This window comes from Mirounga angustirostris, unplaced genomic scaffold (assembly GCF_029215605.1).
Source record: "Mirounga angustirostris isolate CCGP_5_RB_7025 unplaced genomic scaffold, mMirAng1.0.hap1 SCAF_5, whole genome shotgun sequence".
NCBI lineage: Eukaryota > Metazoa > Chordata > Mammalia > Carnivora > Phocidae > Mirounga > Mirounga angustirostris.
In genome coordinates, this window is record NW_026991713.1 from 5,291,954 (window position 1) to 5,313,884 (window position 21,931).

General features: G+C 54.3%; 1 protein-coding gene across 2 annotated transcripts in view; it reads right to left on the reverse strand.

The window, feature by feature from the left end:
* PARVB (parvin beta) overlaps nt 1-21,931 on the reverse strand; it is a 95,075-nt gene that overhangs the window by 62,593 nt on the left and 10,551 nt on the right. The gene's annotated exons all lie outside the window — the stretch shown is intronic.

Below are 21,931 nucleotides of genomic sequence, written 5' to 3' on the forward strand. Positions count from 1 at the left end.
CTGGGTGTTATGCACAAACAATGAATCATGAACACTTCATCTAAAGCTAATGATGTAATGTATGGGGATTAACATAAGAATAAAAAAAATAAAAATAAAAAATAAAACAGACACTAATTAGGCTGAATTATAACAGAACCCCAACTCTACATAAAACATCAGGATGGCAGCTGGATGGTGCCAGCAACACGTGTGACCCCCCCACACACACCACCGCCACCACGCTAATTCTGAAAAATCCAGAGTGCCTCCCAAAGCACCAACAGGGAGCCGAGGCCAGCCACCGTGCATGGTGACCGGCGACCAGGAGAAGAAAGCCACAGGAGGCTCAGCAGCATGGCTCAAGTGACTCACAGTGAAATCAAAATGCAGCCCCACGCCAGGAGCAAAGGATGGTGGAGCGGGGCTCCCCCAGGCAAACATGCTTCTCTGGGTATGCACAAGAGCCCCAGCTTCCCTAGGACCTCGAGGGCCACCATCACTTAATTGGCGCTTGTTGGCATATGTTACCTGATGAACAGCCGGACCCACGTCCCTGAGGCCAGCCTCCCCAGAACCCCAAAAGGGCCATCCAGTTCTGCCTCCCACTTTCTCAGTCCCCCGCTTAGCACAAACGCCTAGCAATCACTGCATCCTGGCTGCATGCATGCTAATCTGGATGTGATGTGTGTGCTCTGTTCCCTTGATTTGGGGAAGGTGCATTTATCACATTTCCACCAATCAATTGTGCCGGGTTTTGGTGAGGACGTGGAAGCAATTTTAATCACTGGTCATGAAAATCCGTCATGAGTTAACAAAAAGGGAGAGAGAGTCTAAAATAAGCAGAAGGTGGGGGCAGAGGGCTGACACCACCCCCAAAGAAACCCAGAATTATCAAACATGCCACATCATTGTCTCCCCTTTGTGCTTATCGGCTGCGGCCACAGCCCCCATGGAGCCAAACGGTGCGGGGTGCCCCACCAAAGCAGGAGGTTACAGAATCTGCTGCTCATTTCCAGGAGCGGGCGAGCCCAACGAGCTTAATGCACCAGGAGAGAAATGTGCTTAATAAAGAGAAAACAGAAATGGCAATGCAGAAGTCAGCCTGGTAAAGTAAGTTCGGTGGGTCCCTGTGCGCAAACTCGTATTAATTAATCTGATCAGTAATGTCCCATCGTATTCAGGGGAGTCCAAAGCGAGTTCTGCTGAGAAAATAAGATTAAATCATTAAGTCGTTAAAAAAAAAAAAAAAAAACCGATTCTATGTGCACCTGCCACCAGAGACCTGGGGGAGGGAGGGGGACCAGAGAAGGGGCTGAGGAAACGGCGGCAGCATGGTGCCCTCTACTGGCCTATCTCCACCAGCAGAAGCAAGACCAGACCCAATCTGCAAAGGCTCTATCCGAACTAAAGAATCCGGCCTGCTGGGCAGATGGGCACCTTCCAACGGGGGCAGTCCTGGTACTGGCAGCTGCGTCCTCACCTGAGACACTCTGGGGGCCAAAGCGGCATTTCGGGTGGCCCATCTGGGCAAGCACAACCCCACCCTCGCTCAAATGGATCCAGCACTCCGGGCAACAGAGGAGAGGGATCTTCACAACCCGCCGGGGTTCCTGGAGACCAGCCTTTGGAGGGAAAGCCCCAAAGGAGTAGCTAGGAGCCAGAGGCCAGTGGAGACGCCCTTGCAGCCAGCCAGACGAAGCGAGGTTCCCCATCGCACCCCACACAATCCCATTGGGCCCCGTCCCACTGCTTTCCTTTCAAGCACGGTCACGTTTGAGGCACATGCAGGCACCTGTTGCTGGATGCGTGTCCACAGTGGTCTGGAAGGGCAGACCCACGGGGCCCGGCCCAGAGGAGGTACTCGATGACACACAGCACGTTAACGGTGAATTCGCGGATGAATGAACAAGGGAATGTTTCAGGACCCTAACATTCCCCTCCGGTGTTCCTCTTTGGAACTCGCAGAGCTGTTTTCTTCCTGGGCCTCTGGGCCCCGCTAAATAACGCCCCCCTGCCCCCAAAGATGTCTCCATCCTGATCCCTGGAACCTGTAGCTCTGCAAGGCAAAAGGGACCTTGCAGATATGATTAAGTCAGGGATCTTGAGACGGGGAGTGATCCTGGTTATCCAGGGGGGCCCAAAGAAGTTGCAAGGGTCCTTCTAAAAAGGACACAGGTGGCGCTGTGAGCAATGAGACAGCAGAAGCAGTGAGAGAGGCGAAGACACTGCACTCTTGGCTTTGCAGATGCTGGGCGGGCCCCACGCCAAGGAACGCAGGCACCTGGAGAAGCGGAGAAGTCGAGAAAATGGATTCTTGCCTGGAGCCTCCAGAAGGAGCACAACCTTGCTAACACCTGGATTTTAGGACTTCAGACCTCAAGAACTGTAAGTCTGTGTTGCTTTAAGCCACTAAACTTGTGGTAATTCATTACAGCGCCCAGAAAACTCAGACAGCCCCAAGCTCCTCCATGCCATTTCAAAAGGCCCAGAACATTCTTTGCACCTGTTTTACTGAGCACCTACTGTGCGCCAGACCCCAGGCTGAGCCCCAATGACACAGCTGTTATTGAAACAGGCATGGCCTCGGTCACACGGGCAGAACAAACATAAACGAGCACATAGGGAGGAGTCTGACTGACACTGTGGATAAAAACACAACTGTCCCCGAGCATTGCAGGTCACGCGCATGTGACGATGAGGCCTGAGAAGATTGGCTTCTTGACGGCAAATCCACTAACACGTATTGCCTTTTACCTTTATGCAGAAGGAGCAGGATAGGCTCGTGTCCACGAAATCCAGGTGACCCGCCCCCAGGGGCTCCTCAGAGGGGCCAGCACAGCAGCTGACGGGGCCACCCCACCCCCCTCCTCCCGCAAATGGCTACTGAACAGGCTCACAGGGAGCAGTCGGGGATGTGCTAAGCCCCTGACCTTTCTGGCCACAGCTATGACCCACCGCCTCCCAGGGCCTGAACCTTCTTGTCTGCTCTCCTCCCAGAGCACCTGCCCTAGGCATCTTCTCAGTCCCACCTCTGTTGCTCCAGGTCTCAGCCCCCAGGGTCCCAGGCAGCAGCCCCAGCCAGTTTGAACCCATTCTTTCTCGAGGCCATAGTTCAAGTGGCTATACACAGTAAATGCACCAGCCCAGATGTCAGGGTCCTCGCCAGCCTCACGATACACCCAGTAGCAGGATCATGTTAGCACGCCGATGAAGAAAAGGATACCCGCCCCCCCCGCGGCTTCACCCACGCGGGCCCCAACCTGAGGACATTGGCGGGGCACAGGCAGGGGGATGGGTAGGGAGGAGGAGGACTCAGGTGAGACAGGTCCCATCAGCCTACCCATCTGGCTGTGACTTTGGGCAAGGTAACTTCTCCCAGCATTGTGCCAGGTACGTTCAACACAGCACCTCCTCCGAAATAAGGATGCACACAAGGGTTGTAGGACACGGGGCAGGACGGGGGCCCGGAACTCCAATCCACAGCTCCCCACCATGCATTCAGGGAGCTGGGTGTTCGCACTTACATCACCAAGCCCGACTACCATGCCCGTATATCACCAAGCCCGACTACCATGCCCGTATGTCTTTTCTAGACTCCTTGAACTGCCCTAGTTGTGAAGTTCGAGTGCCTGCAGATAGCAGTGTCTCTGAAGCCCCGATCCACAAACTGCCACCTCTTCCTTCTCAAGTTCCCTTCTGGTGTCCCATTCCACCCCCAACTTGAACCACCCCCCTCCTTCCGCAAGGGCGGCAGGAAAGCGACGGCCTGCGGGGTGGGGACAGAGATGACTGGGCCTGGCGCCCCAGAGGAAGGAAGCCTGCCCACCCCACATGCTCCTGCAGGAGCTCACGCAGGCTCCCCACTGCCGGGACGGGGCTACCCCTGCAGACCAGGAGACGCAGGCTCTGCAAGCGGCGACCTGCCCAAGGAGAGGCAGCCAAGTGCTGACTTTCATCCTGGAACCAAGTCTCCCCAGCAACAAAGCGCTCTCCCACCAAATAGCAGACAAGGGGAGTCACAGGCATTTAAGAAATCCTAGAAAGTTCTTACAGTCCTGGGTCCCTGTAGGTAGGTAAGAGGGCAGGGAGGAGGGAGAGGGGAGCCAGGACACAAGGACAAAGGCAGGGACACCGAAGGAGCGGCAGTGCCTTCTGGGCACCGGGGATGGTGATAGGGGGTCCTAAGTGCAGGGGGCGGGCACCCTCCCTTACCCCCATTTTACCGATGAGGAAGATAAGGAATGGCCAAGGCCCCAAGGCCAGTAAGAGATGGAGCTAGGACTCGTATCCTGCCATCCCACTAGCTGAGTGTCCAGAATAAATGCGTGCCCATTGTCGTGAGCCCTGTCACAGCTGTCCCGCCCCCCGCCCTCATGCGCAGCAGACCTCGAGCCCGAGGAGGTGACAAACACACCGATGACCAGCATGATTCCAGAAAAGGCCTCTGGGTGCCAAGCAGAGCAGGCTGGGGGTGGGGGGCAGGGGAGTGTGGGCAGGTGGCCCCGGAGCCACAGAGGAGGGGGCACACTCAGGTCGGTCCCCAAGCTTTGGGAGCCTGGGGACCCTTTCCTAACCAAGAGTTTCACAGACTTCCACCTCCATCGGCAGCTGTGCTTTCCAGGCAGAAAGCACGTGTTAAACTAGCTCGTGGACATCCCGCAGAACCCGAGGAACTGGCGAACAGCAGGGCACGGATGAGCAAGATGTGCGTTTGTTTGTCCCCATCATTTCCGGTCCCCAAGCAGCCTCCACTGACCCACCTGGGCGTTCCCAGGTCTGGTAGGGATTCAGCCTGGGGTCAAGGGAGCAGAGGAAGCGGTGGGTGAAGCAGAGCTAAACAGAGGACTTTTTCTGCAGAACTTCTCAGAGCCTTGACCGTGCTCCTGCACCTCATGACTCTCCCAGGGGATGGGCAGTGCACGCAGCTACCCAGCGCCTCAGTTAGAAAGGCCTAGAGCAAGGTCCCTCTGGGCCTGAGGGGAGGGTGGCAGGGTCTGCCCCTCAGCCAGCCGCCAAGCCCTTCATCAGCCATCCATTCCCACACCCCTCCCCACCCCACCCCTGCGCGGGAAGAAACAGCGGCCTCGTTCAGCCACTTTCTGCTCCTTGCAGTAAGGCCTTCTGTCTCTGAAGAGCTGCCCCAGAGTGAGCAGAGAGCCTCCCTGCATCCAGTCTCCATAAGCACCTCCTTCAACTGCTGGTTCCTCCTCCAGAAAGGCCCCCACACCCCTGCAAAAAGCCTGCTCAAAACAATGTGAGTGATTAAGACACAGGCAAAAAATCAGCCTGTGACCTCCTTGAGGGAACGGCTCCGATCTTGGTCACCTGAGGACCTAAGCCCCAGTGTCCCTTTTTTTTTTTTTTTTTTTTTTTACCAGGCAGAGCCCAGGGAAAATGTGTTTGTCACTCCACAGGGCAGGGAAGGAGGATCTGTTGGGAGCTTTCTCCATGTCAGGGGCACAGGGGCCTCCGAATAGCCACCATCTTATTGTCCCCAGAAGGCCCCAGGGAGATGGCCTTCAAGCTGAGGTGAAGAGCTCCAATTGCTGTGTGACCTTGGCCAGCTTAGTTAGCCTCTCTGGGCTTCGGTTTCAACTGTGAAGTTTTACGAGGATCGCACGAGGCGCATCACCTGTCCCGCTATCTCCTCCTCAGGTGGGAAGACAGAGCATCGGGGGGACTACGCCAGCTAGCACGATCGGAGCCGATACCGAGCAGGCCGGGCTCACAGCTGCCTGCTCAGCGCGAACACCTTCCACGCCTGCTGCTCCGCAAGAAAAGACCGAACGAATCGCTTATCCAGTGGTGACAACAAGAGCCAGATCCTGGGCAAGATCAGCCAGTTAAAGGGGAAAGACAGAACCAAAGGGTCATTAAAAAGAAATCCATCATGTCACGTAGCCCCTAAAAGCAGCATCATTGTAATTTGTCCCTGAAAACATTCCAAACGCCATTCTTCTAGGCCCAAAGACCCACATGAACCCCCCCAGCCCACCCTGGGCGACAGAAACGTCCGGACACATCGCGGCGCACACAGCAGGCTCCTGACCATCGGAGCCAAGGGGAGATTCCCAAGGACCCTCTTACCCCACCGTCCTCATGCCAACGTCCTCGTCCCCTTCCCGGTAAATCAAACGGCCAGCCCAGGGCCCATTCTTGTCTAAACAACCCTCCCCCATAAAGCAGAGCAGGAATTAGGGCCAGCCCCAGGTTTGAGTCCTGCTGAAAATGGTCAGAAAACAGGGGGCACTCACTGGCCGGGAGGGGGTGCGGCTGGAGGGCGCGTTAGAAACGCAGATGAGCGCCAGGCCGGCGGGCACGGGGCGGGCACCCAGAGCACACACATCACGTTCATATATGGACGTGGGCAAGGACCCCATGACTTGCAGTTTGCGGGAAAGGCCTCTTTAGGGCACTCTGAGGAAGGCCACCAGGGATCGGGCCACCCGGAGGATGGGCCTGCTTTCAAATGATAGAACTCTGCTAACCACAAAACACTATTTCTGTCCTCGCTGCCAACGGCCTCTTGGGCCAAGCAAACTGCTCCAGGAAAACCAACCCAGAGTGCACAGGGAAGAAAGGAAGGGAGTATCCATTCCTGCAGTGGGACCCGAGACTCGCGATTATGTGGCTGGGGACGGGGGGGACGGCCCAGCAGACGCTGGCCTCTGATAAGCCTTCGTTCTGGGCCTGGGGCTGGAGCCGGGCTCCGGGGCAGGGTGCCAGGCCAGGCCCGCGGCGCCCCAGGCTGGCTTCCGGTTGCCAACTCCGTCAGGAGCACCCCCGCGCTAACGAGGAACACTTGTCACCCCGTTTCCACGACAACAGAAATCAGACACCAGAAACAGAAAGCCCAAGCCAGAGCCCAGGCCACCCAAACAGTGGCGGCTGGCAGATTTGCTTTTGGTGGTGCTCACTTCCCAGGGTGGAGGGGCCCAGGAAGATCCTGGAACGGGGGCGGGGGTGGGGGGGAGTGGGGAGCAGGACTAGATCTGCTCCCCGCTTTGGCCACTGGACACACCAGCAGCAGGTTTCAAAAGCCGGGCCCAGCCACCCACCAGCTGGGTGACCTGGACAAGCCATGTCTGAGTTTCCACATGTATAAAACGGGTTTGCCAACCATAATGGAGCTCCTGGGGTTGTCACAGGGATAAGCGGGCTCCTGTGGGACCCGCCACCGGGATGCACGAGGAGCTCTTATTTGTGATAATTCCTAGCAATCCCCAACTCCTAGGGAGACACATTCTTCTCAGGTGAGAAGGTCCCATGCACAGGTTCTGGGTGGATGTGAGTTCTGGGGACCTTACCCAGGTGTTGCTCGATGGATCGGCCAGTCCCCAGGTCTGCTTAGGCGGGAGTGCACAAGCCCAACAGAGACACCAGTGCCCAGAGCTGGCCCTCCTGCGGGCGGGATTCCAGAAAGGTGCTCTGGGGCCACGAGCAGTCGTGGGCATCGGGATCCCACCCTGCCAGGCACCCCTGCCCCACCCCACAGTCCAGCCCCACTAGACAGGATGCAAACCTGGGGTCATGCAGAACTCAAATGTCAGAGTCTTCACCCCCAGGACCTCAGAATGTGACGGGATTTGGAGACAGAGCCTTTAAAGAGGAGTGGGGTCATAGGGGTGGACCCTGATCCAACCTGACTGGTGTCCTTAGAAGAGCAAATGTGAATGCACAGAGACAGAAGCCGGGCATGTGCAGAGGGAAGACACCATCAGCAAGCCGGGGAGAGAAACCAAGCGCACCAGCACCTTGACCGTGGACTTCCAGAACTGCGAGCACAGAAATTCCTGTTGCTTCAGCCACACGGTCCATGGTACTTTGTTATGACAAGCCTAGCAAACCTAAATTAACACAGAGCCCGCTGCCAGGACAGCAGAGGGCACTGGTGCCCAGGGGGATGCCCCTCCGGGTTGAGCAGAGCGGAGGCAGGAAGGCCCTCGCCAGCCCACGAACGGAGTGGCTACCTCCCCGTGGAAGACCACCGGCGCTCCAGGGAGAGGGGCCTTCGGCCGGGACACAGAGTCTGCGCTGGGAGTGGGGGGGTCTTCTCAGCACCTCGACGTCACCAAGTCAGCCGAGCAGATGCCCCGGGGACAGAAATCAGAGGGTCAGTCACGAAAGATGCCGCCTAGCTTTTAAAAGGAAACCAACTGTCCGCTTGAAAAACTACAAGAGAATCGGGAGCCCCAGGGTCTCCTCCGGAAGAGTCGTATTATGGATATAGATAGATTTAAAAAAAACAAAAAAAAAACAAAAAAACCCCACACTCATAGATGCAGAGAACAGACTGGTGGAGGCTAGGGGCGGGGAGAACAGGAGAACCATGTCTAATGGGAACCCACAGCGTTCCAGAAGGAAGGAACGGAGCCCAGCACCTCCCTCTCCTCCACCACTTCTCTTCCCGAGGAACACCAGACTCGGTCTTCGGGGCCCTTGCTCCAGGGAGCCAGCAGCATCCCGACTTCTGTCTGGGCCCCGATGTCACCAGATGACACCGAGCCGGTTCCATCCCAGCGGGCAGGACTCGCGTGAAGAATGGTGTCCTCACACCCACACCTGAAACATGGGGATGCGGGCCCCGAAGCACCCAGCTTCAACCACCTTTCTCACCGCCGATTTCTCTCACTTCCAGCTCAGCTTCAGTTTCTCCCGCTCAACTGTCTGGAAGTTTCCTCTTGAAAGCGATTCCTCACCACGCCCCACCCCCACCCCCGATACTAGAGCGGAAGATGCCCCGTGACGATCAGCCACGAAATTCTCCTGCAAGAAGCCACCCTTCGTTTCTGAATCCTTCCCACCTTCTCAGAACATAAGCAAAAAGGTTTCCTCCGATGACAAGGGCGGGGGAGGAGGGGAAGCACCACCTGGGACAGTCGGACGGTCGCATCCATCCCTCCATTATGCTAGGCAAATACACCACCAGGAGAATGACAAGTGCTATTTAAAATCAAATGACAGGAGTCTTTGTACCTGTTTAGTGACACACCTCTGTACCTGTCAAACAAGCCAAGGAAGACTATTAAAGGCGGAGCTCTAGGACTTCCTTTTTTCGGCCAATATCATCGACACCCAGCACATGAGATTCCGAATTGACACCCAACACCCACATTGAGTGGCCGCCCTTCTCCCTTAGGAACAAGAAAGGGACACTGTACCAGCCCATTCAACTCCCCAAGACTGGCCATGAGCAGTGTTCATGTTAAAGGAGCGAATATCAGGAAAAACTGCCGTTTCTCTTATGCCTCAAAAAACTGTACAGAATGAAATTATAAAGCAGACGTTAACCTAAAAGGGCTTATCCATCTGGAAGCCATGGGCACTGGGCAGACGCATGCTCCACAGTCTTTTTCAAGTGAAAAGAGAAAGACCAATCCTCCTTCTCCCTTCAAAACCAAGAAGAGACTTCACGATGAACCGGAGTATACAGCACCAAGATAAAATACGATTAACTATGTGTTTACGATTTATCCCTATCACTCGCTCATCTGTGAGAATAATCCTAAGAGTAATAATCACTGACGGGTTTTAGGCACTTACTAAGTGCAGGGTACTGTGAACCCCAGAACTCACATCCACCCAGAACCTGTGCATGGGGCCTTACTTGGAGAGAGGGCCTTTGCAGGTGTTATCAAGTTAAGAGGAGGTCATAGAGGGTTAGGGTGGGCCCAACTGGTGTGCTTATAGGGAGAGGGAAATTCGGAAACGAGACACAGAGGAGGGAAGGTGACCATACGGTGACAGAGGTTGGAGTGATGTGTCCATAAGCCGAGGACCACCAGAAACTAGGAAGAGGCAACGAAGGACTCATTCCCCCATCCGCCACGCCCCGGGGGCCAGGTGCTGAGGATGGAGACTCAGGATCCCAGCGCACTTCACTCTATAAGCTACAAAGTGGTAGCCTCCAGTTTCTATCCACTGGAAAGTTGCCCGAGCTTGTCTGAGGCAGACGCACCCCTGAGACAGGTCTGCTCAGACTGCTGATAAATGCAGGCTTTGAAACCAGGGTCCCAAACGGGCCCTTGGACGGCTCCCGGGACACAGCCCACCAGCTCTCCAGGCCTGACTTCTGGCTGCGATCCAGCAAGAGCCTCTTCTCTCGTCTTTGGGTTTTCTACGAGCACGGGATTATTTTTAGCAGCTGTTCCTGCTCTCAGTCACCTCATTAGTTTTAGAACCAAATAATCCCATTATATATGACTTGATTGGCTCATCAAATTATCCTCCGTTCTAACAAATATTTAGTGAGCATGCCACCATGTGCTAGATCTTGCTTGGTACATTTCTCAAAAAGCATTTACACAGCTAATGATCACAAATCCCCTAATTTGATTTACTCTTAAACGTGTTTAATTTTCCCACAAATGGAACGATAAACTTACACACCGAGCATTTTTGCCAGAGAAAGGACCATCAGCAGGGCCCACCCAACAAGGACCCCACCGCGGCTTCTCAGCCAGCTGCCTTTCTGAGCGCGTCCCAGGTGCTGTTTTGGGGCATCTTATATAGATAGTGCCTTCCATCACCTGATGGGAAAACCAGGGCACAGAGAGGTAGGGGAACTCGCTCAACAAGATTCAGAAGGTAGGGGGCGCTGCGGGCAGAAGTGGGAGCCCAGCCATCCATACCCTTCGCCACCTGCTCTCCATCTAAGTCAAAACTCAGCCCAGGTGCACCTCAGTTCTAAAGTCACAGTGCCTCTGGCATGGGGTCCAACACGGTGGTGCGGGGCGGCGGCGGGGGGGGGGGCAGCGCGGTTACACCACAGAGCTGAGCTGTGGGTATGCAGCTGAGTGACCCCCAGAGTCACAGGGATGCACATGGTGTGGTTCCAGGCACAGCCATACAGCCGTGTGCACGTGCGTGGTAACAGGCAAACAAATGCTAAGCACACGTTCAGGGTGGGGGTGGGTCACCTCTGTTGGGGGAGGAGTCGGGGGGGTACGGGCAACATTACCTAAGCTGGGCGCTAGGACTGTGGGTACTTTTTAAATGATTCTTTAAACTGTACATATGCACGCTCTTTTGTATGTGCAGTATGTTTCCCAGGATTTTTTCCTTTATTTTTTTAAATTCTGGTAAAATACACATAATTTAAAAACTCAACCATTTTAACCAGTTAAGTGTACAATTCAAAGCACTAAGTACCATCAGGCTCTCTACAACCATCACCACCACCACCCGCCTCCACAACTTCTTCGTCTTCCCAAACTGAGACCCTGTCCCCACTACTTAACTTGCCTTCCCCCCCCACCAGCCCCTGGCGCCCAGCACTCTGCTTTCTGTCTCCCTGAACCGGACTACTTTAGGGACCCCATATAAGTGGAATCCTACAGTATTTGTCATTCTGGGACACACAATGCCCTCGAGTTCTTACAGCAGGTATCAGAATTTCCTTCCTTGTTCAGGCTGAGTCATGTGCCATGTACAGATGGACCACATTTCATCTACCCAGTCATCCGTCGACCGACACAGATTATTTCCACCTCTGGGCTATTTGTGAATCATGCTGCCATGTCACAATATATATTTTAACGACCGTGTTCCCGAGAAGGAGGGAGCTAGATAAAAAGACAGACATGCTGCATACTTTCTGGGCACCAAGCCGTCACGGCCGTCTCTCGTGGAAAGAAATCTCGGCTTGCTATCCGCACTGCCTGTATTAGGCTCTAAGCCTCCCTTCAGGTGATCGTCGTGGAAGGTAGCAATAACAGAACACTTTAAATGGCCATCTCTTGGAGAACATTCTGGAAAGCAGAATGTGTCAGACAGATGTGGGGTCTGGTAATTGTTGGTTTACGCCGGGACTGGCAAAGTCCAGCCAGTGGGCCAAATCTGGCCCGACACCTCCTGTAAAAGGTTCACTGGCCCACGGCCACACCTGTAGGTTTACGTGTCTATCATCCACAGTGGCTTTCACCGTGTGGCGGCCGCATTGATGGTTTCTACAGACATCGGCTGGCTCGCCAAGTCTGAGGCACCTACTCTTTGCACCCTTGCAAGAACAGGTTCCCGACTTTTGAATGGGTAACGGAATTCATAACCCACGTTTTTCACATTTCCCAGGGGCGGGGGATTTAGGACACGAATGTTTCCAGCAATCTCAGAACCAGCTCGGGGGAAAGCGAGTCTGGAGTCCTTCGGCCTCTCCTGGGTCCTGGCTCCACCTGGTCCGCGTTCACACCGCCTCGCGGGCAGCAGACCCGTCACAGCGCGCTTCCGGTGGAAGGCCTCTAACTCCGCGTCCACGGGCGACCTTCCAGTGTCACGCACGGCCTCAGTGGCTGGAGAACCACCGAGCCCGTCAGCAGGCCCAAGGCCAGAGAAAGACTCCGAGGTTGCCCGCAGTCCTGGCCGCTGTAACAAATAACCATAAACCAGGGACTTCCCACAGACATTCGTCCCCTCACAGGCTGGAGGCCACAAGTCTGAGAGCAAGGCGGCAGGGCCGTGCTCCCTCCTGACGGCTCCAGGGGACGGTCCTTCTTCCCTTCTCCCTGGAGTCAGTCCCTGGCAGCTCCCTGGCTTGTGGCTGCCGTGGTCACGTGGCCTTCTCCCCGTGTGTGACCGAGTCTCCTTCTCCAATCACACTGGATTAGGGGCCCACCCCACTCCGGGACCTCATCCTAACCTACATCTAAATCACATCTGCAAAGACCCTATTTCCAAACGAGGTCACATTCACAGGCGCTGGGGGTCAAGACTTGAATACATCTTTGGGGCTGGGGGCGGGGCATGGGGGGAGACACAACTCAACCCAGCACAGAGACCTCCGCTCAATCTCCTCTGCCGGCTCCTTCCTTCGGGGCCTGCTCCGTGATGCTAACACAAGCAAAGTGCTGCCTGGCATGAGCTTGCCAACTGCAGAAAGTGCTCCCTCCATCAAGAGGGGAGCGGGGAGTTGCTTCTCTCCCTTCTCCCCGCTGCGGCTGAGTCTGAAACTCGCTCCCCGAGACATGGAACCACTCACCTGGCTCCGGTCAAGGCCGGGCCTCGGAGCTTCCTTAATGGCCGAGCGCCTGGGGATGGAGTCACAGGCTAAATATACACAGTGGCAGCCCGGCCAGCAGAACATTCTCTGCTGAAGGTTGTTTGTTATTAATCCCCCCAGTGCCTGCAAACAACCAGCCGGATGTAAGAGCTCTTCCGGGTCCTCCGCCTCACTCCATAAGAATTATATGTATTTTGTAGCAGGGAATGTGTAGCCACAAAGCACACGTCTTTGATGACGTGGCACCTCAAATGAGACCCTTTCCGCGAGCTGGCAGGAAGACTTTCACAGCTCCTGGCTAAAGTGTCACGGAAGACCTGCGCTTCTCCGCTCGTGGCCATTCATCAGCACAGCACAGATGGAGCTTGGGAGCTGGGAGCACCAAGAGCGAGCGAGCGAGAGAGAGAGCGCCACTGGCCACCGGGGACTTTATTCCGGACAACAAAAGCCAAACACCCTGCACTGAAAAGGGGTATGTGCATGGCCCAGGTGAAGGTAAACGCCCGGCCGCAATGTCTCTGCCCAACTGTCTCCTCTCTGCACCTGGGGACAAAGGTGGGCACCCGTAGGAGACGCTTCACGGTTCACAAGGCCTCTTCTCACACATTCACATTTAACTCTTAAAATGATCCTGGTATTGGTAAGACAGGTGTTGCCGTGAATCCCCTGCTGGGAGAATGGAACCAGCTCAGGTCACTGAGCCAAGAGGGGACAATGACCTGGGTCTCGTGCCTTCCCACCGGTCCGTAGTATCCAGAGTCTTCATGGGCGCAGAAGGTCGCAGGGGGGATGGGGTTGTTGGGAGTCCTGTTCCAGTAACAGTTTAAGAAGACAGAAAGGACTAGTCTAATCTACGCCACAGATCAAGGGACCGTAAACCCCCGGGGAGCCAAATCTGGCCTCTGGTCTGTTTTTATAAATAAAACTTTATTGGAACACAGCCACGCCCATCCGTGTATCATTTTCTATGGCTCTAAGAGCAGAGTCAAGTAGTCACCACAGATGAATACCGCCCATCTGGCCCTTTGCAGTAGAAGTCTGCAGACCCTGCTGTGGGTGGTGACCGAGCCGTGGAGGGAGGGATCTGGGTGAGCCCAGCACCCCAGTACCGAGGCACGCTGTGGGCTTGTTCACGGTGGGTGCCGGAGCCCATCCCCACCGGAGATGAGCAGCAGTCGAGGCTGAGGCCCACACTGCCCGCACACTAAAACCCACTCACTCAGCGTTGCGGGTGGCTGAGCCCTCGGCCCCGGGCAGAACGAGGGCCCCCCGCCTTCCAGAGGAATGAGGTACCAATTTGAGCTGGACTTCCGGCCCCAAATCTCCAGGGCCCCTGCAGCCTCTAAAGCTCCTCGCCACAATGGGCTCAGAAGTCGTGCTTAAAATTGGATCACTCCAACACGGAGGAAAAGAAAACCCCATCAGTGGGGCCTCCGCAGCGGTGGGGATGCTGCCTCCGAGGGCCCTTTACTGCTGGAGAAATCTAATCGAGCTCAGAAAGCTGTCTGCGCTGTGTGTGTCCCCTGCTCCCGTTTCACTTGGCGGGTATTTGTCTCCGCGCCAGCTACAAGGTGTGGAGCAACACCCGAACTGAATCAGACCGGAGCTAAGCCCGAGGGATGGACCCATGCTTCTCACCTGGTGCCTGAAATGCGCAGGGAAGGAAGAGAAAGAGCTCCCCTCCCGGCTGACGGCCTCTCCCACTCGCGGACGGGGTCATCCGTTCGACGGCAACGCACACCGTGCTCACCGAAGTCGGTGGGGGCTTCAGGGAGGAGGCAGGGCTCTCCACCCCCCACCCCTGTCGGGCCAGAAGCCAGTGAGCCACACGTGCAGGGCAGGGGCACAGCAGGGCCCGGTCCCTGCGTCAGGCGCTCCGACGCGTCTCCTCCATCTTTTCTAGGCTTGCTTACCTAAGCCGAACCTTTCGGCTTGAAACCTTGCAAGCTGGATGTCACCGACCGACCACCGAAACAAGCCTGACCTCGCTGGCTCAGAGCCAAGTCCCTCCCTCCACACAGAAGGATGCTGTTTAATCTCACCTCATTCACAGGCAAGGCCCCCGGCCCTGGTCTTCATCTTGGTTGTGATTGTTGTTTGTGGGGTTTGGGGCCATGGCCGCTCACCCGCATCTCTGGGGTCGAAAGGGCCCCGAGTGCCCAATGGGAGACAGATGTCCATGAGCAGGGCCACACTCTGCCCCAGCAGCGGCCCCCAGCACTGAATGCCCCCTCCCCCAAATTAATAGCTCTGCCTCCCCCCGTCCAGCAGGAGAGCTACACCCACTCTGCCAGGCCTCCTCTCTAAAAACAGACACCTTGGAAGAGGGGGCCGGGCCAAGGAGCAGGCCTCCCTGGCGCGATCCTTGACCTGACGGGACCCTGGCACCTCTGCCAATGCTGGACACGGCCGGGGGGGGGCCTCGCTCTCCCTTGTCCTCATAGGGTCGCCCTCCCCACATGCCTATGTCCTGACTTCCCCTTTTTTATAAGGACACTGTTCACATTGGATCAGGGCTCCCCCAAAGACCCTCTACCCAGATAAGGTCTCAGTCTGAGTTACTGGGGGCTGGGACTGCAGCGCACGAATGTGGGGGGAATGTGACTCCCCCCCGGACCTGTCAGGCTTCCTGAAAGCCGTGCCCTCTGCCTGCGCCCACCCTGCTGGCTAAATCCAGCTCAAACTCCGGTGGGAGCTTAAGAGCCCCCTCTGCACGGGAGCCCTCCCTGATCCCAGGCCGGGGCCGGCCCCACCACGTGCTTTACGGTCCCCCGTCCCAGGGCAGGACTGGAGGGTCTGCTCTGCTCCCACCTGCTCTGCAGAAAGGCATGTGTGCTTCTGGGCATAGTCCAGGCTGTAGGCAAAGGGCTGCCCAACAAATGTTGGCTGAAGGCACCAAGGAGTGAGTGAATGCATGAATGAATGAATGAATCACTGGCCCCATTTTCACAGCATTCCTTAGAGAAGGCAGCTGGAGGAACCACAGGTCTTGAGGCTACGCCCCCAAATGTCATTAAACCCGAGTCCTGGAGTGGCCTTGAGGGCCCCCGAACTCTTCCCTGTGCTTCCACGTCCGAGGTGTTGTCTGGACCGAAACCGCCCAACGAGTCTTTTGAGGAGGCAGGGCAGGCCTCCTCGTGCCCATTTTACAGACAAGGAAACCAAGAATGAGGGTGACAGTGACCCAGGGAGACAAGGCAGAGTACAGCCTAGTGGCTAGAGGCTCAGGCTCCACGTGGCTCCCAGCTCTCCACGTCCACGCCATTGGGCCCCGGGGCAGAGCACTCTCCTCTCCGTCCTTGAGGTTCCTCATCTGTGAAATGGGTCACAACAGCACCCACAGTTTGCAGCCCCGAGGGCGGTATGACTCCAAGGAAGCGCTCGCTCGCAGCGAGGAAGGAGGAAGATAAGAGGAGGAAGGAGGAGATAAGACACTGGGGCCCCTGGGCCTCCCTACCGCTGGGCTCTGTGCTCAGCCCTTCCGTGCAAGGCCTCACTTAATCCTCAGAACCCCCAGGGACCAGGCTACCGTTGCCATGCTCACTGATAAGGGCCCTAAGGCTACGGTCAGCAGACTCAGGCCGCAGCCTCCAAGCTCCCGGACACGCCCTCCACGCCGCCCACAGGGAACTGGTGAGAAACCCCCGCGATCTCACCCAGGACGCAAGCCCCTTCTGTGGTTAACTCACCACTCTGGCTGACATCACCCCTCGGCAGCTCTCTTAATCAGGAGGACCCAGGCGGTGCTGCATAAGGAGATAACCTGTAATCAAGACAGCCTGCTTTGCAGCATAATGATTATCAACTGCACCATCCCGGGCCCTGGGGCCTGGCCTCCATCGGGCTTGCCAGGTGGACACTTGAGAGCCGGCTCGCTTCGTCCACCTCCGGCGCCAGGGGCTCATCCCGAGCTGCAGCCAGCCCCCTCCCTCCCTGCCCCCATCAGCAGGGGTACGACCTCCCCTATGGTTGAAAGCAAGTGGCCAGCAAGGCGCAGTGGCAAGAACCAGCACATGGGCGACTGACGTGGGCCCTGCCAGCCAGGAACCAGGGCGGCCGGGCTGCACGCTTGATGAATTCCGGGCATGGACAACTTCCACGTACAAGAGCATCCAAAGGGATAAACTACCCAGGAATAAATCTAACCAAGGAAGCAAAAAGCCTCAAACGCAAGGATGAGCGACTGCCTACCTGGGAAGCTGAAGGATAATGAACGACAGGGAACAAAGGAGTTTGAGAAGCCAGGCTGGAGCATCCGACACCAGACCCAACAATAATAGTCCTCAAATTCCTTGGTTCCCTGAACACCTATCACCTCATTCCCTCCTTGCATCTCTCAGAGCAACATATTGAAACCATCATCTGGACCCAGTGGGTCGTAAAATCAGCTGAGTGTGACCAGCACATTTCTCTAATGAAATGAAACGGAATTGAATAGAAAAGGTCAATGTGTTTCACTTACAGTAGGCTATGATTTCATGAATATGAATAAATGTAGGTTTGAATTGGCGTTTCCGGGTAAAATGCATTTCTTACCACAGGTGAAAGTCAAATTATAAGTTTAGCAGACACTGTCTCAGCTCACAGCTTCTTGACCATGTGTTGGCCCCGTAAGAACCTTGTCAAAGTCACCCTCCTAAGCACACAAGGTCAGGCAAGACTGTGCATGCAATTGCTGGGGGTCCCCATTCTCGCTTTCCCAATGAGGACAGCCTCATACCTGCCCCAAAGCATCGTATTGGTGACAGGAAGAGACCACTGAGCAAGCACCAGCTCCTGACAGGGGACAGCCGCCACCAGGGCAGGGACCGGGGACAGGACGATGAGGAGGAAGATTCGACCAGCCCAGTCTGTCCCGATCGCCCATCTTCACCCAGGTTAAGGACGCCACCTTGGAAACACGCAAGGACACTGACGTAAGGTCAAAGAGAAACTGACAAGCTCAGGCTCCACTCCCAGCCCAGCACTGTTTTTCCTAACAGCTCCATGGACAAAGAATTCACATGCCATGCAATCCGCCCTTGTCAAGCGTGTGATTCGCGTTTTAGGATATTTACCAGTTGCGCAGCCATCACCACAAACGATTTAGGAACACCGTCACCACCCCAGAGAGAAACCCTGTACCCCATTAGCAGACACTCCCCATCCCCCCAAGCCCGTTGCAAACACAAATCTACTCCTTTTGTCTCTGTGGATTTGCCTAGTCTGTACATTTCCTAACTGTGGATTCACACAACAGGTGGCCTTTTGTGTCCTATTTTCAAGGCTGATCCATGTTGTGGCCTCTATCAGTACTTCATTCCTTTTTACCGCCAAATAGTATTCCATTGTATGGATACACCGCATTGTGTTGATCCATTCATCTGCTGATGGGCATTTGGGTTGTTCTTGCTTCCTGGCAATTTTGAATAATGAGCAGAGCATCAACATAAACCTTAAACAAACATACATCTCCTTCAGGAACAACACTCACACAACACACACACTCACACCTCAGGATGTGCAAAAAGGATATATTCTTTTTTTTTTTTCCCCGAGGGATCTGGTAAGCAAGAAAATCAGGAGCAGCCTAAAAGCCGGGCTCTAAGAAAGCAAACCTAAATAATAATTGTAGAAACGTGCAATGAGGCCCCAGCAAAAAATAAAATAAGCAAAGCCCAGCTGCACACAATAAGATTGAAATTCTGCGCGCTGTTCCAACAAAATTTCAAATCATTAAAATCTCATTATACTAATAATATGTTTTCTAGTTAGACTTAACTAAAACACTCTCTTCCCCTAACAAAGTGCAGACACTCTCAGAAGCAGCAGCAGAGCAGGATGACTGAAGATGACAGCTCCTGGGGCACCGTGTTTTCTGTCCCGTGGCTGCAAACGTCTGCAGCCTGCACCTGATCAGGCGACAGGCAGAAATTACAACTGACTTAAGGGACGAGCTTCCAGGTCCTGAGTTCCCAGCCTTTCACCTAAGTTCTTGTCTACTCTGAATGTTCTTGAATGGAAGCACCTATCCAAATACATCATGATGGTCTCTTCTATTTTGTTACTTCTGCCCATTTACCACAAGCTGGTCCCCTGGTCTTTTCCTGCACGTCTTCCGTATGTGATGGGCAAAGTGGGGAGCTGGAGAGTGGTGGTAGGGGTCAGAAGGATAGCTAACACCCATGGAGGGCTTCCTACATGCCAATATTGTATTATTAAGATTTTCAAACTAATGGGGCACCTGGGTGGCTCGGTTGGTTAAGCGTCTGCCTTCGGCTCAGGTCATGATCGCAGGGTCCTGGGGTAAGTCCTGCGTCGGGCTCTGTGCTCAGCAGGGAGTTAGCTTCTCCCTCTCCCTCTGCCCCTCCCCGCTGCTCGTGCTCTCTCTCATTCTCACTCCTGCTCGCTCTCTCTCAAATAAATAAATGTTAAAAAAAAAAAAAAGATTTCCAAACACATAGAAACACGTAAAGAACTTGACACTGAGCATCTGTCTACCCTCCACCTGGAGTCTACACTAACACTTTTCTCTGTTTCATTATGTATCCACCCATCCCTCTATCTATCCAGCAATCCATCCGTATTCCTTTCCTACCGCTGCCCTACAAGTCACCACAAATTTAGTGCCTTAAAACAACACAAATGTAGTATTTTATAGTTATGGGGGTCAGAAGTCCAAAATGGGTTTCACTGGCTAGAATCAAGGTGTTGACAGGGCTGTGTTCCTTCTGGAATGTGTAAGGAAAATCTGTTTCTTTGCTTTCCAGCTTCGAGAGGTGCCCACACTCTTTGGCTTCCAGCCCCACATCACCCCATTGACACATCTCTTTCCCTTACACTGACTCCCGTACCTCACTCTTAAAAGGACCTTGTGTTTACCTAGACACCAAAATCCTTAAACCCATATGGAAAGTCCCTAGGACTGTGGAATGTGATGGAGTCACAGGTTCTAGGTTCTGGGATGTGGTCATCTTTGGGGGCCATTAATCGACCTACCACACCATCTTATTTTTTTATGCATTTCAAGGTAAGTTGCAGACAGGGATACCTTTCCCCCTAAGCATATGTATCACTAACTGGAGTTCAGTCTTTATTTATAGTTCTTTTTTCTTCTAAGTTAAAATTCGCATACAATGAAATACACACCTTTTTTTTAAGATTTTTTATTTATTTATTTGTCAGAGAGAGGAAGAGAGAGAGAGCACAAGCAGGGAGGAGCGTCAGGCAGAGGGAGAAGCAGGCTTCCCGCCGAGCAGGGAGCCCGATGCGGGACTCGATCCCAGGACCCTGGGATCATGACCTGAGCCGAAGGCGACGCTTCACCAAGTGAGCCACCCAGGCGTCCCGAAACGCACCCTCTAAGTGCACATCCGGTGAGTGTTGACAAATGCACGCACCTGTGTATCTCACACCCCCATCAAGATGGAGGACATTTTCATAATAAAGGAGAAAATTCCCTCCTGCTCCTCCCCAGTCAAGCCCCATCCCCATCTCAGAAACAGCCATCACTTAGTTTTATCCACTGGAGAACTTCACAGAAATGGCACCGCACAGTGTATAATCTCTGGGGTCTGGCTTCTTTCCCTAGGCATCCCTGAGGGTCACTGTGTTGTTTCGATTACTTCGTACTGTACTTCGTCCCTTCTTATTGGCTCAGTCGTCTCCTATCATATGAATCACACGCCCCTCCCCCGTCCAATCCTCCATGCTCCTATTGATGGACACCTGAGGTGCTTCCAGGTTTTAGCTACTATGAATAAGGCTGCTATGAAAATTCTTTTTTTTTTTTAAAGATTTTATTTATTTATTTATTTATTTTAGAGAGTGAGCGAGAGAGAAACAGCATGAGAGGGGAGAGGGTCAGAGGGAGAAGCAGGCTCCCCGCCGAGCGGGGAGCCCGATGTGGGACTCGATCCCAGGACCCTGGGATCATGACCTGAGCCGAAAGCAGACGCTTAACCATCTGAGCCACCCAGGCGCCCTTTCTTTTTTCTTTTTTTTTTTTTTAAAGAAGGGCTGCTATGAAAATTCTTGTACAGCCTTCTTATGGACACAGACTTCCATTTCCTGAGTCAACATCTCAGATTGGAACTGATGAGTCATGGGGGCGTTATATGTTTAGTTTCTAAAGAAACGACCAAACTAACTTCCTAAGTTTGCACACCGTACCAGCCCCGGCTCAAGTGAGAGCCCCAGCAGCCCCACATCCCCACCAAGGCATGGGCGACCACGTCAGCTGTCCCGGTGGGTGTGGAGTGTATCTGGTTCTCATCTGTGGTTCATTTCCTGGATGACTAATGATGCTTTTCTAGATGCATACTGGCCATTCGTACGTCTTTGGTGGCGCGTCTGTCCAGACCTTTTATCTATTCTTTTATTGCATTTTGTCTTTTTTTTTACTCAAGTTGCGGGAGTTCTTTAGGTATTGTGGATGCCAGTCCTTTACCAGATGTGTGTTTTGGGAACCGTGAGAATTTTGAGTTACAATAAGAAACACGTATATTTGGTTTTCATCCCAGCTCCTGGCCCAGAGTTCCTAAAACCCTAGCAATTTCCTAAGCAATGAGAGACACAGTCACCTTAGGAAAGGGCTGGTTGCCAGGGGAACCAACCCTGGGATTAGAGAGCTGGAACTCTTCAACCCCTCCCACTCCTACTCCTACCCTTACGCCCTCCCCACACGCCCCCTCTGCATCTTTTCCATGAGGCTGCTCCTGAGGACAACCTTGCATGCAAGCTGGTGAGATGACAAGTGAAATGCTTCTCTGAGCCCTGTGAGCCGTGCCGGCAAATTAATTCATGGAACCCAAGGAGGGGGTCAGAGCCTCTGACTTGTAACCATCGGTCAGCAGCACAGGCAAGGACCTGGACTTGCAACTGTGTCTGAAGGGTGGTGGGCGGTCTTATAGGGCTGGGCCCTTAACCTGTGGGGCCCAACGACACTGTCTCCCGGTGGGCGCTGTCAGAATGGAG